General features: G+C 42.7%; 1 long non-coding RNA gene and 1 pseudogene across 1 annotated transcript in view; one reads left to right on the top strand and one right to left on the bottom strand.

Annotated features, from left to right (window-relative positions):
• Positions 1–16,580, bottom strand: part of LOC103793942 (uncharacterized) — a 136,496-nt gene that overhangs the window by 50,288 nt on the left and 69,628 nt on the right. The gene's annotated exons all lie outside the window — the stretch shown is intronic.
• Positions 4,323–5,039, top strand: LOC100413560 (ADP-ribosylation factor-like protein 2-binding protein; annotated as a pseudogene).

Genomic DNA, 16,580 nt, shown 5'->3' on the forward strand with positions numbered 1-16,580 from the left:
TTTTTCTTGCCTAATTGCTCTGGCTAGAACTTCCAGTACTATATAGAATAGGAGTGGTGAACGAGGGCATCCTTGTCTAGTGCCGGATTTCAAAGGGAATGCTTCCAGTTTTTGCCCATTCAGTATGATACTGGCTGTTTGTTTGTCGTAAATAGCTTTTATTATTTTGAGATACGTTCCATCAATACAGAGTTTATTGAGGGTTTTTAGCATAAAGGGCTGCTGGATTTTGTCAAAGGCCTTCTCTGCATCGACTGAGATGGTGGTTTTTGTTTTTGGTTCTGTTTATGTGATGAATTATGTTTATAGACTTGCATATGTCAAAGCAGCCTTGCATCCCCGGGATGAATCCTACTTGATCATGGTGGATAAGCTTTTTGATGTGCTGTTGCAATTGGCTTGCCAGTATTTTATTGAAGATTTTTGCATCTATGTTCATCATGGCTGCTCGCCTGAAATTTTCTTTTCTTGTTGAGTTTCTGCCAGGTTTTGGTATCAAAACGATGTTGGTTTCATAAAATGATTTGGGAAGGATTCCCTCTTTTTGGATTATTTGGAATAGTTTCAGGAGGAATGGTAAAACAGTTCCTCTTTGTGTGTCTGGTAGAATTCGGCTGTGAACCCATCTGGACCTGGGCTTTTTTTTGTGTGGTACGCTCTTAATTGCTGCCTCAACTTCAGATCTTGTTATTGGTCTATTCATAGTTTCGACTTCTTCCTGGTTTAGGCTTGGGAGGACACAAGTGTCCAGGAATTTATCCATTTCTTCCAGGTTTACTAGTTTATGTGCATAGAGTTGTTTGTAATATTCTCTAATGATGATTTGAATTTCTGTGGAATCTGTGGTGATTTCCCCTTTATCGTTTTTTATTGCGTCTATTTGGTTGTTCTCTCTTTTCTTTTTTATTAATCTGGCTAGTGGTCTGTCTATTTTGTTGATCTTTTAAAAAAAAAAAAAAAAACCAGCTCTTGGATTTATTGATTTTTTGAAGGGTTTTTCGTGTCTGTACCTCCTTCAGTTCTGCTCTAATCTTAGTTATTTCTTGTCTTCTCCTAGGTTTTGAATTTTTTTGATCTTGCTCCTCTAGCTCTTTCAATTTTGATGATAGGGTGTCAATTTTGAATCTCTCCATTCTTCTCATGTGGGCACTTATTGCTATATATTTTCCTCTAGAGACTGCTTTAAATGTGTCCCAGAGATTCTGATATGTTGTGTCTTCATTCTTGTTGGTTTTGAAGAACTTCTTTATTTCTGCCTTCATTTCATTGTTTATCCAGTCAACATTCAAGAGCCAGTTGTTCAGTTTCCATGAAGCTATGTGGTTCTGAGTTAGTTTCTGAATTCTGAGTTCTAACTTGATTGCACTGTGGTCTGAGAAACTGTTTGTTATGATTTCCATTCTTTTGCATTTGCTGAGGAGTGCTTTACTTCCAATTATGTGGTCAATTTTAGAGTAGGTGTGATGTGGTGCTGAGATGAATGTATATTCTGTGGATTTGGGGTGGAGAGTTCTGTAAATGTCTACCAGGTTTGCTTGTTCCAGGTCTGAGTTCAAGTCCTAGATATTCTTGTTTATTTTCTGTCTGGTTGATCTGTCTAATATTGACAGTGGAGTGTTAAAGTCTCCCACTATTATTGTGTGGGAGTCTAAGTCTCTTTGTAAGTCATTAAGAACTTGCCTTATATATCTGCGTGCTCCTGTATTGGGTCCATATATATTTAGGATCCTTAGCTCTTCTTGTTGTACTGATCATTTTACCATTATGTAATGTCCTTTGTCTCTTTTGATCTTTGTTGCTTTAAAGTCTATTTTTTCAGAGATGAGAATTGCAACTCCTGCTTTTTTTTGCTCTCCATTTGCTTGGTAAATCTTCCTCCATCCCTTTATTTTGAGCCTTTGTGTATCCTTGCATGTGAGATGGGTTTCCTGGATACAGCACACTGATGGGTTTTGGCTTTTTATCCAATTTGCCAGTCTGTGTCTTTTGATTGGTGCATTTAGCCCATTTACATTTAGGATTAATATTGTTATGTGTGAATTTGATACTGCCATTTTGATTCTAGCTGGCTGTTTTGCTTGTTAGTTGATGCAGATTGTTCATTTTGTTGATGCTCTTTAGCATTTGGTATGTTTTTGGAGTGGCTGGTACTGATTGTTCCTTTCTATGTGTAGTGCCTCTTTCAGGAGCTCTTGTAAAGCAGGCCTGGTGGTGACAAAATCTCTGAGTACTTGCTTGTTCGCAAAGGATTTTATTTTTCCTTCACTTATGAAGCTTAGTTTGGCTGGATATGAAATTCTGGGTTGAAAGTTCTTTTCTTTAAGGATGTTGAATATTGGCCCCCACTCTCTTCTGGCTTGTAGGGTTTCTGCCGAGAGATCTGCTGTGAGTCTGATGGGCTTCCCTTTGTGGGTAACCCGACCTTTCTCTCTGGCTACCCATAGCATTTTCTCCTTCATTTCAACCATGGTGAATCTGACGATTATGTGCCTTGAGGTTGCTTAATTTTTAATTTTAAAGGAGAATCTGGAAATGAGGAAAAGGGAGCCTAGATTTGGCTGGTGGTTAGAGAAATGGTGGAGCCGAGTCAGATCCAAAAATGGGGTCTTTGAAAGGTTTTTGCCAACAAGTATTTCTCAGCAGGGAGTCTTTCCATTGCCTGAAGAAGAACCAGTCTGCTTTCCATTACTCAGTCTCTGTGGAGACATTGTTACCACCATCCACTTTGTTCATGTCCTTCCTTGCCCTTAAAAGCCTTTCCTTCTTTCTTCTCCTTCCAAATCCTTCAGAATCCAACTCTATTCCCACTTCCTCTGGGATACTCCCTGGTGGGTCTGTCCCTCTCCTGTACCCTCCTATGTAGACCCCCTTGTGGCTTGCGGTCAACTCCACACCACTTACCACAAATTTATCTTCATTCCTAGACAGTTTGTTGTGGTTTCACACATGCAAACCTTCTTCCCCAAGCCTATCAGCTTTTTTCCGAGGGCAAGGACCATATCTTCTATTTGCTTCTGGGCCCAACCATCTGAAAGAAACTAGATTAAGCCCCAGAGGAAACATAAAGGTCACATACAAAAGCTTTGAATACCAACTGGATTCTTTGCTCTTGGACTTTCCATCAAGATCTATGTCCTTAGCTACCGGATTCATTCTTGTTCTCAGATCCCCGACACAAGGGAAAACAAAAAAGGAAAATGCAGCATCATCTTATTTTTCCATTTTAGGAGCTCACTTCTCGTATATTAGCCTGGATCCTAATCCTACCCCTTAAAAGCCTGTGATTCTCCACTCCCCAGTATAGGACCAGTATTCTGCAGTTCTCCTTCCTCCTGCAGAAGAACACCATTAGACAAAGGTATGAATTAGAGGTCTTTCTCTTCAGTGTTCCTCCCTATTTTCCCTTAGCCACAAATCAGTAGAGAGATGTTAGATGGCAGAGTCAGATTATAACTTGAGTCATAACTAACAAACAAAACAATTAACATTCAATTCTGAATAAATAGTACTTAATGAAATAAATTAAATTCTGAACTTCAAATTTAAAAATAAAATCAAGTGCAGAAGCATAGCAAGGTGAAAGATAATTTAAGTCAACTGTAGGTATAAGAGAAGACAATAATAAATAATTTCTCTTAAGAAAATTAATGCGGTGGGTGGGCCACAGGCGGGGTAGGAGCTTAGGTGGGGTGGCAGCAATGGACGCCTTAGAAGAGAGCTTAGAGCCGGCGTGGTGGCTCAAGTCTGTAATCCCCGCACTTTGGGAGGCTGAGGCGGGTGGATCACGAGGTCAAGAGATCTAGATCATCCTGGTCAACATGGTGAAACCCCGTCTCTACTAAAAATACAAAATAATTAGCTGGGCATGGTGGTGCGTGCCTGTAATCCCAGCTACTCAGGAGGCTGAGGCAGGAGAATGCCTGAACCCAGGAGGCGGAGGTTGCGGTGAGCCAAGATCGCGCCATTGCACTCCAGTCTGGGTAATAAGAGCGAAACTCTGTCTCAAAGAAGAGAGCTTAGAAGAGAGCTTTGCGCTGTCTTTGTGAGTAGCTCTGCCAGGGCGCGGCAGGCGTTCGTCCCGAGGCTGACCCTATAATACGGGTGTCCTTAGGGGCGGGGCAGGGCAGGGTGGGGGCCGCCAAGGCTCTGTCCCAGCTCCAGGCCTTCATTTTGTAGAGTACTGAGGCTGCCGGTTTCAGGATCCACAGGACGAGAGTGCGAGGCGGGTGACAGCATTGATCAGCGCCTCCATCACAATCCCCAGCCGCCAACCCTCAGCTGTCAGCAAAGCCTGGCGGGGTTGAGCCCGAGGCCCCTCCACACCTCCCTGGCCCCCACCTCCTGGACTTCTGACCAAAATGACCCCCTGGCAGGTGTTTCGCCCGCGCCAGGTTCATGGATACAAGCAGACAGCTCCTCTGCCTCTGATGCAGAATTTGATGCTGTGGTTGGATATTTAGAGGACATTATCATGGATGACGAGTTCCAGTTATTACAGAGAAATTTCATGGATAAGTACTACCTGGAGTTTGAAGACACAGAGGAGAATAAACTCACCTACACACCTATTTTTAATGAATACATTCTCTGGTAGGAAAATATGTTGAAGAACAGCTGCTGGAGCGGATTCCTGGATTCAACTTTCACCACAACATTACAGCACCATAAAGATGAAGTGGCTGGTGACATATTCGACATGCTGCTCACCTTTACAGATTTTCTGGCTTTTAAAGAAATGTTTTTGGACTACAGAGCAGAAAAAGAAGTCCGAGGACTGGATTTAAGCAGTTGCTTAGTGGGGACATCGTTGTGCAAATCATCCTCTGTGCCAGCTTCCCCGAACAATCTGCAGCACAAGGTCCTGCCTCCAGCCAATGAATGGGATCATTCTGGATGTCACCGGCCCAATAGGCTCAGCTGATGATGACAGAATACATCTTAAAAAGACTGACTCTGTTATGTAACTCTGTGTGTATGTTAAGTATTGATAGGTCAAAACCAAAATGACCTAACCCCTCCTGGACCTGTTTCTCCGGAAACACCGTGTATTCATTTACCATAGTATTCCTCTCCTCCTCAAGTAGACACCTTTCTCAGGAGCTTCTGAGTCAGGCACTCCACCCGGGGGGGCCCTTCCCCCAGCACACATGCTGGTGTGTGTGGACTAACCCGCCATCACCACCCCCTGTCCCAGCAGGCTCGGCATGAATCTTGCTGTGCACTTGTACCCCTTTTTCACATGGGGCATGGTTTCAGTACTGCAGCCTCAGTGGGGTTCCTGATGTTTATCTAGGGTGTTACTCTAGCTCATCTCGAGATTTCGGGGTCTCCTGTCATCACAGCTTTTCTCAGCTGTAGGAACCAACAGAAAGAGTTGTCCTCTGCATAAAAGCTCCGCTTGAAAAGCCACCCCTAGTCCTAACATTTCCAGTCCTAGTGTCACTGTCTTCTGGTTCTTAGTCCCCACTGTTTCTAGAAGTCTCTTTTAAGCATTATTTTTGAAAAAAAATATTTGTATAGATGAATACTCAGGCTAACCTAGTGGATGTGATCTTGGAACTTCCATGATTATCCACGTAAAACATCAAAGTATTATATGCTGTGAGCTTTTTAGGTGTTCGTGCTGTGAGGGCAAAAATGCTTTCTACATTGGCGTTTGTTCCTATGTTACTGGGCACCGATGAACGTATGCTGTGAGCTAGAAATAGACTAAAACAGATTCTTATAGCATGTCAGTGTGCTTGCATGTTGGCTGAAAATCCTTCTGTGTAAACCAGTTTGTTAGGTTCTCTGGGTTGGGTAGGGACTACAGTTTTTTCCTGTCAAAATCTCTCCTGCCAAGATGGTGTTCCACTGTCCAGCCCAGCATGAGTAGCAGGTAGAACACAGCTTTACTGGCTGTTTGTCAGCTTTGGTGTAGGGCAGTGTGTGTTAGATTACTTATCAGAAAACATGTATGTCATCTCTAGAAAGAAAAAAACATAGTAGTCCAATTCCCAGTGTGTCCCTTTGACTTTTTTTAATAGTAAAAATAAGAATCTGTACTGACTTTTCACTTGGCCATTCTGGTTTTAAAGGAAAAGCTATCAGCTCTGTGTTTTCCTGTACTGATCTGTTACTTACTAAACACTTTTGTACCATGAGTAAAATTTGAGGTGTTTTGCAAGAAAAAGAAAGAAAGAAAGAAAATTAATGCAACTGGGCTGCATCAACAGATCAGATACCTAATGTTCAAGACTTTAGAGGTAATATCTCTACTTTATTAATGCATTTGTCAGACAGGAACTAGAACATTTGGGATTTCAAAAGGAAGACAAAGCCAAAAATGGGTCTATAAACCACGTAACAAAAAGAATGCTAGAAGGAATTGAAAGCATTTTGCTTAGAAAAGAAAAATCTCATGGAGAAATGATCCCAGTTTCCAAATATTTTAAAGGTTTTCATGTGAGAAAGGGACAATTTATTCTATTACTCTAGAATAAGAGGAAGCAGATCTCAATAGGAGAGGAAAGTTACTTTAGTGCCTTAAAAATAAAATGGATTACTTTGTGTGGTTTCCACAACTGGAAATATTAAGCAAACACAGTCCTTTCAGAAGCCTGCTACTTACTCCAAGAGTTCAGCATGTTCTTGCTGTTCCTGGGCTATTCAGGTTACCTCTGGTGGTGGCAAAGGAAACCAAGCCAGGGACAGGAGATCAAGCCTGCTCTTGCTAAGCATACTTATCAAGCTCTCCATCCCTTGGTCCAGCGAGGATCCAGTGTCCCTAGATAAATCAGACAGGCTGAGGCTTGCTGATTAAACCTACTAATTAGCTGACAGAAGATACACACACCCCGTCTGCCTCCAGAAAATAAAAGACCATAGGCAAAATGTTTTAATAGTGCCCCTTATATGTTTCACTTCCTGGGAGAACTCCAGCTATCTAGGAAGCTATGGTAGAGACATTTAGAGGTCTAAGATACCCACTTTGGTCCACTAGAGCATTTTAGGAGTGATTCAGTGATTTGCATTAACTTTCTTAAGAGCAATGATTTGGCTGGGCGCGGTGACTTGGATTACACCTGTAATCCCAGCACTTTGGGAGGCCGAGGTGGGTGGATTACTGGAGGTCAGGAGTTCAAGACCAGCCTGACCAACATGGGAAAACCCTGTCTCTACTAAAAACACACACACACAAAATGCTGGGAATGGTGGTACATGACTGTAATCCCAGCTACCTGGAGGACTGGGGCAAGAGAATTGCTTGAACCCAGGAGGCAGAGGTTGCAGTGAGCCAAGATTGCACCATTGCACTCCAGCATGGGCAACAAGAGCAAAACGATGTCTCAAAAAAATAAATATGATTAATGATTGTCTTGTCTTGTACCTGCAGTTGACTTAAATTCTCTCTCACCATGCTGGGCTTCTGCACTTAATTTTTTTAAATTCGTAATTTCATATTCCTGTTTATTCAGAATCACATCAGGAATGATTTGTTATCTCCCTCCCTTTCCATGAGGGAGATACTTAATAAAGGCCAGAGCTTAGGAAGGTCAGGCAGTGGCTCCGTAAGCTGAAACCCCAGCTCTGCTGCCTACTAGCTGTGTCACCTTGGACACTTTCCTCCACCTGTGCCTCCCTTCTTCCTCTATAAAACAAGAAAGTTGCTCCTCATAGTAACTCTGATGGTTGATTTCATGTGTCAACTTGACTGGGCCACACAGTGCCCAGATATTTAGGCAAGCATTAATCTGAGTGTTTCTGTGAAGGTGTGTGGATGAAGTTAACATTTAAATTAGTAGACTAAGTAAAGCAGTTGCCTTCCATAACGTGGGTGGGCCTTATCCAGTTGAAGATCTGAATAGAACAGGAGCCTGACTCTCCCCTGAGTAAGAAAAAATTCTCCTACCCAACAGTCTTCCTGGAGCATTGGCTCTGCAAGATCTTGCCAATCTCCATCATCACTGGGGCCAAATCTTTCTTCATTTTTTCTGTTTCTCTGCAAAATTGGCTCATATAGTAACTATCACAAGAGTTTATGTTAAGATTCAATATGATAATGCAACTGAAGCCCCGTTTTCTATATATTGGGCGTAGAGTAAGGGCTCAATAAACACAAGTTATTTTTTTAGTAAGGTTATTGTTAAGGAGCAAAATCATTTAATTGGTTTTATTTGGAGGGGAAGAGAAAGACTTATAAACAGATGTTTGTGGCCAGATATGTTCACACCCCTAGGTGGGGAATGACTGTAGCCTGAACATCAGCTGTGTCCTCAGAGGCTCTTAAAGTCTCCCAACCACGTACTTTCCTTGATAACAGATGTACCTGCCAGACCTCTGTGTAGTTGCGGCCACACACCCTGGACTCAAGCAGGACCCTCTTTGAGAAAGATAATGGCAAGACAGCCCCGAGACAAAGAGGGGAAGAGAAGTCCCCTGGAAACACGTTCACTGAATTTTCCAGAAGACATCTTGCCATGCCCATCTTTCCTGAATCCAAGAACAAAGCCTTTGTCTAAACCCTGGATATCACACAACTGTGCCCCATGACCTCCTCTTCATTTGTCTCCCTGACTTTATAGACCAGAAGCCTTTGCCTGAACCTACCCTCCCCAGTGACATTATACCCATCATTCCAGGAGGGCCTCACATTTATCTCATTCCTTCCCTGAGGTTCTCTGTCCACCCCAGTCACTTTCATTTACCACTTATCGGGCCCTCTTTTATTGTTTGCGCAGTCAATTCTTCTTTGATTTGCACCCGCTGCCTTTTCTGAACCACTTTACGAGCTCTTTAAAAATGGTCACTCCCAGCATTTTGGGAGGCCAAGATACATGAATCACGAGGTCAGGAGTTGGAGACCGGCCTGGCCAAGATGGTGAAACCCCGTCTCTACTAAAAGTACAAAAAAAAAAAAATTAGCCGGGTGTGATGGCACAGGCCTGTAATCCCAGCTATTCAGGAGGCTGAGGCAGGAGAATTGCTTGAACCTGGGTGGCAGAGGTTGCAGCGAGCCAAGATCACACCATTGCACTACAGCTTGGGTGACAGAGTGAGGCTTAGTCTCAACAACAACAACAAAAATGGTCACTCCATGTCTTGCACCTTTCCCATCACCTAATACAGTCCTTATCTGTTCAATTATTTGACTGACGATCCATGCCCTTGCAACCCCTTAGCCATCAGCAACTCCCCAGTTTCTCTATCTGGAGCACTGACTCTCAAACCTGAGTAAGTGTCAAAAATTACCTGGGGAACTTTTATAAATTAAAGATTCCTGGGCCTCACCCCAAATCCATACCATCAGACCCTCCAAGGATGGGACTTTGGAATCCAAATTTTTAAAAGGTGCTCAGGTGATTTTTTTTTAATTATTATACTTTAAGTCTGGGGTACATGTGCAGAACATGCAGGTTTGTTACATAGGTATACACGTTCCTTGGTGGTTTGCTGCATCCATTGCCCATCATCTACATTGGGTATTTCTCCTAATGTTATCCCTCCCCAATCTCCCCACCCCCTGCTATTCCTCCCCTAACCTCTCCATCCCCAACAGGCCCCGGTGTGTGATGTTCCCCCTCCCTGTGTCCATGTGTTCACATTGTTCAACACCCACTTATGACTGAGAACATGCCATGTTTGGTTTTCTGTTCTTGTATCAGTTTACTGAGAATAATGGTTTCCAGATTCATCCATGTCCCTGAAAAGGACATGAACTCATCCTTTTTATGGATGCATAGTACTCCATGGTGTATGTGTGCCACATTTTCTTTATCCAGTCTATCTTTGATAGGCATTTGGGTTGGTTCCAAGTCTTTGCTAATGTAAACAGTGCCACAATAAACATACATGTGCATGTGTCTTTATAATAGAATGTTTTATGATCCTTTGGATATATACCGAGTAATGGGATTGCTGGGTTGACAGCTATTTCTATTTCTAGACCCTTGAGGAATCATGACACTGTCTTCCACAATGGTTGAACTAATTTACACTCCCACCAACAGTGTATAAACATTCGTATTTCTCCATATCCGCTCCAGCATACCTTGTCTCCTGATTTTTTAATGATTGCCATTCCAACTTGTGTGAGATGGTATTTCAATGTGGTTTGATGTGCATTACTCTAATGACCAGAGATGATGAGCTTTTTTGCATATGTTTGTTGGCTTCATAAATGTCTTCTTTTGAAAAGTATCTGTTTATATCCTTCTCCCACTTTCTGATGGGGTTGCTTTTTTCTTGTAAATTTGTTTAAGTTCTTTCTAGATTCTGATTATTAGCTCTTTGTCAGATGGGTAGATTGCAAACATTTTTTCTCATTCTGTTGGTTGTTGATTCACTCTAATGACTGTTTCTTTTGCTGTGCAGAAGCTCTTAAGTTTAATTAGATCCCATTTGTCTATTTTGGCTTTTGTTGTCATTGCTTTTTGTGTTTTAGTCATGACGTCCTTGCCTGTGCCTATGTCCTGAATGGTATTGCCTAGGTTTTCTTCTAGGGTTTTTATGGTGTAGGTCTTATGTTTAAATCTTTAATCCATCTGGAGTTAATTTTTGTATAAGGTGTAAGGACCTTTCTTCATATGGCTAGCCAGTTTTCCCAACATCATTTATTAAATAGGGAATCCTTTCCCCATTGCTTGTTTTTGTCAGGCTTGTCAAAAATCAGATGGTTGTAGATGTGTGGTATTACTTCTGGGTGTTTAGGTGATTTTAATGAGCTGCTGGGTTTGGGGAGCACTACTCTTAGAGATATAGAAGCACTTTCTTGTGGTTTTGGACTGCACCCTCCTCCAACAAAACTGACTCAACTCATCCAAGACCATATCGTTAAAGCCTGTCCTCCACTCTTATCAGGCCAGCCTTTCTATGGAACCCCACTCAGTTCTCCTGTCCCATGCCTTTCTCTAGACTTCACTGTCCACCAAACAATCTCCTTGTATTCCTCCTTCCTGATACTACTCTTCCTCTCATGAATGTGAACAACCCTCCCCTCTTTAGCATCCCAGCTCCAGCCCCCTCCTGAGTAGACCGGCATGTTGGCACTTGTCTCTGCTTGAGTATTCCCAAGGAGCATGCTTTGCCAATAATGACTTGGGTTGAACTAAAGAAAATTTCTTAGCACTTATGCTATTTAAGGAGAATTTATTGTATTCTTTCCAAGATAAACACTCAAGAATATGGCTGATTTGTAGAATATTACTAGTGGTCTGCATTTTATCTTGCAACAAGTTCTCAAAGCGGGGAAAAATTCTTTCACTTAAAGAACTTTAGTACCTTTGAGAGCATGGGAAGAGTTTCCAAAAAGTGAGATTCTCCTGAAGGAGATCTCCAGTTCAAAGAGCCAGTAGCCTTTTTCTTTGCCTGCTCATAACAGGTTTGGTATGCACTGAATTCTAGAATACCAAGCTTGTAAGGAAACTTCAGTATAATCTTCTCCAAGAGCTGACAGATTCACAAAAAGTTCTTAGGACCCAAACCAAGTGTTGGGAATATTCTTACAATTTCTTTGGTTGTTTTGTACCACTGTATTCAAAGGCCACATCCCCTAGCTTATCCACCAGGATATGAAAACAGTGCTTTTCTAAGACTATATTAACCCTTGACACACTTGGACCAGCCATTTGAGAAGTCCAACCAGGGATTATTGATTCTCTTTGGTAAATTGATTTCTTGGACCCGACAGTCATTTGTCGTGGGCAGGGTAGGTGGGTGGGGCTGTCTCATGCATTATAGACTGTATCTCTGAACTCTGCCTCCCAAATGCCATTAACAACAACACCTCTCCTAGGGGGACAAAATAATCCCCAATGAGAATCACTGTCCTATATTGTCTATACAGCACCCATCCTCCAGGAGTTCTCAGTACAGGTGGGACATGGGCATCTGTGCCAACCCTCACCGACTCTTGTGATAAACTCTGTACCAGGCACTTGGAGAGGAAGAAGGGAGCTTCCAACTCTGCCTAGGAGAGTCAGAAAAGGTTTCACAAAAGGGGCAGCTTTTGGAACAAGCCTCCTTTTTTTAGGAGTCAAGTATATATTTTATTCAAAAGTTGTTTGAGCAACAGTTGTTATAACTAGATCCACCTTTCTCTACTAATAGAAAATATAACCCTCTGTAATACATCAAATTTCTGAATATGATCCTGAGATTTATATCTTTTCTACCTCTACACAAGAATGCCTTAATTATTTGATAATATTTTGTCTTAAAAAGAAGAAGGCATTCCAACGGAGGAGTATTCCAGGCAAAAGGAGCAGCTTGTACAAAAGCGTGGAATAATGTGGTGCATTCAACGAATGGAAAGCTAATGAGATTAACTAGAACTTAGAGCCCATAGTGAGAAGTGAGCCAGAAAGAATTAACCAAACTGTTGCCATGTCCTCGTGACCCTTATCCCCACTCCTTACTTGACTGAATCTGAATTCATTTCAGAGCACATTGAGCATGAGTTACAGGTACAGGAAGGGCAGACAGATGGGTGCTGTGTCATATACTATCAACCTCAGTCTTTATGTTTTCATTCATTGGACCCCTAAACTAAAGACATTTGAGCCACTACATTGCAGATTAGAATGTTGACTATAAACAAGATAATCACAAGCACCTGTCTCATGAAAGCCAGCACCACTCAAACACCTTTCCAGGATTGTCAGTTCCTAGAGGTGGGTAGTGGAAGTCTGGTACAGACAGCCATTGCTGTTGCCTGATGTAAACGAGACCTAAGGGGGCAGCAGTGGCCTAGGAGGAGAAGTGGGGATATACGAAAGAAACCCCTGGACTGAGGCCCAGAACACCAGCTTTAGCCTGGCTCTTGTAAGCTTCTGTGTCACTGAAATTCCCCAGACCCATTTCACCATTTGTAAATGGAAAGCATTACAATAACCCTTTACAAGGCCTTAGTGCAGCCACATCACCTTGCTGGTCCTCAGTTCCCCCAGATAGTCAATGTGGGGACTGAACTATTCCAGTAGTTTGAAGCACTTTTTGGTCCCAGGGTCCTCCAGGAATGGCCTGTAGGAAAGCTATGCCTTCCCTTCATGCCCTGGGAAAATGGGCACCTGGACAATTTCGTTGTTCATTTCAGGGTATTCTTAGAATTCTCCAGTGCTCCAGGTTAAAACCCCTGGACTAGGTGGTTTCTAAAGTCTCTGCCAACACTGGAATTCTATGAACATGATAGCTGTGGCTCTGACCCAAAGAGCTTACATCCAGGTGTGCCTAGTGGGGAGGTTTAGGGAAGGAAATTACTTGACAATAAAAGGATGAATCTACCCGGATAGAAGGGACATAGTTCTTGCCAAAAGAGAGAAGCTCTCTGACATCAGCCATTGCTTCTGGCCTTCCCAAACCTTCCAGCACTCCTATCAACCAAACTGCCACTGCCTCCTTCATAGCTTCTTCTATCCAGCTTGCTGGCTGGTCTGTGTGTCCCCTCACTTGTCACCCATTCACTCCTGTGTCCCCCTGTGCATGAACAGAATTACAGTGAAATCGCTACATCTCAGTATCTGTGCATTTTTTTCATGTTTGACTTCTCGCCTTTTCTTTGCATCATTCCTATCAGCTCGCTCAGACCCTGCCCAATTCAGGCCCCTTGTCCATGCGGGGCTAGAGAAAGTGACCTCTGGAAAACCCCGGCCAACTGACATCCATCTGATTCCATGTCACTGAGGAAACCAAAGAAAGGAAAATGTTTATTAAAATCAGTAAAGTCTAACAAAAAGGTGGGAACAAAGGAAATATCTAAATTCCAGCACTCTCCCCCTTGGAGAGAGGGTGAAAAACCCAGGTCTTCCTGCCTGGATATTGTCAGATCCCAGCCTTTCCAGAGCCAGCAATCAGTGGAAATGTATATATATTTTTCATGCACTCACATTGCAAATAAAAACAGTTTTACATCAATACAGGGGTTGGTTGAAATGCTCCACCGCTGCCAAGCAAGGAATGAATTGAAACGCCTGTAATGATATCAAGCAAGGCGGTCCCTCTGCCAAACTTGGACAGAGGGGAATTTGCACTGCCAGAGAAAATCTGTTCTTCATCAGTGTTTCAATATTTGAGGAAGCCGGGGACATTTTTCTGTGACAGAAGCAAAATGCCAGCTGCCAATACTATGATTTAATTCCCTCTATATTTTTTCCCTCTCATTGGAAATAATTGTCACAAGCATTTGATGGGCCTTAAAGGCCTTGTATATAACAAAGATTTTACTGAAATGGAGGGAAGAGAAATGTGGGGAGGGACAAGGAAGAGAAAGAAAGCTGAAGTGGAGAAAGAGGAAGGCGGGAGTTGAAAAGAGGTGGAGGAAGAAAGTAATGGGGTGAGAGGAGAAGAAGGAGAAAGTTCAAGAAAAGCAGAAAAATAACAGTGGAAAGGAGAGAGAAGAAAGTGAGAATGAGAAGGGTGAGTAGAATAAAAATCACAAAGAGAAAAGGGAAAATATAAAAGTCAGAGGTGAAAGAAATCTTCAAGAGTGTGGGGGCAGTCTCCCCTCAGGTGTCAGGTAGGAGGCCAAGTAGTAAAGTAATTTGCCCGAGACCAGAAAGCATGCCCAAGGTCACTGAGCTCAGAACAGAGGACCAGGACCTCCTCACTGCCGTGTAACGCTCCTCACTCTTGAGCAGGTGGCAAGCAAGGCAGAGAGACAGGGAAATCAAAAAGAAAAACATGAGAACTTGCATTGTGTGTACATGTACAAACAGCACTTGGCTTCTTCAATCACCTGTATTGTCCAATACAAGCTCATCTAAAATCTAACATAATCTAATAGTCAAAGTTTCTTGATTCTTAGACCCCATGGGCTTCTCCTGAAACATATCTAAGACCTAGAGAACGCTATTTTCTCTGTCATCAAATCATAAATGGTGGAATCGGGGAGCTGAAGAGAACATCAGGATGTCACTGGGCTAATGCCAGGCCACTGAGCAGGCCTCTAAGGCCCCCACTGGAGGGGAGGGGTTTCTGGCTTCCCAGGATCGTGAGTTCTCTGACAAGAATCACTTCCGTGTGCCTAGAAATCCCACACTCCAGAACCTCAGTTATAGCTGTGGAAAGACCAGTCATCCCCTTCAAGATGAGGGCCTTTCTGGCCTAGGCATTAGTTACTAATTTTCAATCCTGTCATTTATTTAATAGTATTATACTAGTGTTCATGTATTTCTATAATAGTACCACGACTGTATAAGATGTTAAACTTAGGAAAATCTGGGTAAAGGATATTCAAGACTTTTCTGTACTATTTTAGCATCTACAAAAAAAAAAAAAAACTTCATAGTGATCACAAAGGCTAGATTTGAATTTAGAAGTGTCCATCATTGCCCAATCCCCAGCCCCTGCACCTTGGCCAATGATTTGCCTCTCTTTTCCACCCTTCCTTAGTTCCTTATACACACACATATGATTACTGTAGGCTGTTCACTCAGGCTCTGTCCACAACCCCCAGACACCACAATAGCCCCTCCTTGGCCATCTGTTAGGTCCAGGGATCTGTACACTGGCAATGTAGTCCACCCCTGAGAGGACAGACCAGGGGAGGCTCAGGGCCACTTCAGATAGGAATTTCAAGGAGTTGGGTACCAGGAACATGACCTAGAAGCTGGTGCAAACCGTAGGCTCCAGGGAGGCAAATCCCTTGATGTTGCCCCTAAGGAGGATGTGAGTAGAGAACAGCTAGTGTAAGGCCTTCTTATTCTGGTCATACAATTACTCCTAAGTAATTTAGACAAAATCTTAATGATGGTGTTTGCCATATTGAAGGATGCCTTAGTTCATTCTGTGCTGCTATAACAGAATACCTAAGACTGGGTATTTAAAAAGAATAGGAATTTATTGGTTCATTGTTCTGAAAGTCAGGAAGTGTAAATGCATGGCATTAGCATCTGGTGCTGATCTTCTTACTGTGTCATCCCAAGTGAAAGACAGAAGAGCAAGAAAGAGTGAGAGTAAGGAAGGGGCTGGATTCCATTTTTTTTTTTTTTTTTTTTTTTTGAGACAAAGTTTTACTCTGTCACCCAAGCTGGAGTACAGTGGCACAATCTCGGGTCACTGCAACCTTCACCTCCTGGGTTCAAGCGATTCTCTTTCCTCAGCCTCCTGAGTAGCTGAGATTATAGGTTTGTGACACCTATAGGTATGCCCAGCTAATTTTTGTCTTTTTTAGTAGACACAGGTTTCACCATATTGGCCAGGCTGGTCTCGAACTACTGACCTCATGATCCACCCACCTCAGCCTCCTCATGCTGGGATTACAGGCATGAGCCACCGCACCCAACCTGAACTCATTTTTTATGAGATGCCTGTTCCAGAATAATGGCACTAATTTATTCATGAGGGCAGAGCCCTCATGACCTAATCAACCTCTTCATGGTCCCACCTCTCAACACTGTTGCATTGGGGATCAAGTTTCCAACACATCAACTTTAGAATGACATGTTCAAACCGCAGCAAGGAGGAATCCAATATTTTCTGTTCTGTGCTCTTAAAAGCCTCCTGGGCCGTGATTCATTGACTTGGAATGGCTGAAGCTAGCAAAATGCTTGGCATATAATTTACAGTGAATAAATGAAGGAAGACTAAACAGCTATGTTCACTAT

This window comes from Callithrix jacchus, chromosome 6 (assembly GCF_049354715.1).
Source record: "Callithrix jacchus isolate 240 chromosome 6, calJac240_pri, whole genome shotgun sequence".
In the NCBI taxonomy this organism is placed as follows: domain Eukaryota; kingdom Metazoa; phylum Chordata; class Mammalia; order Primates; family Cebidae; genus Callithrix; species Callithrix jacchus.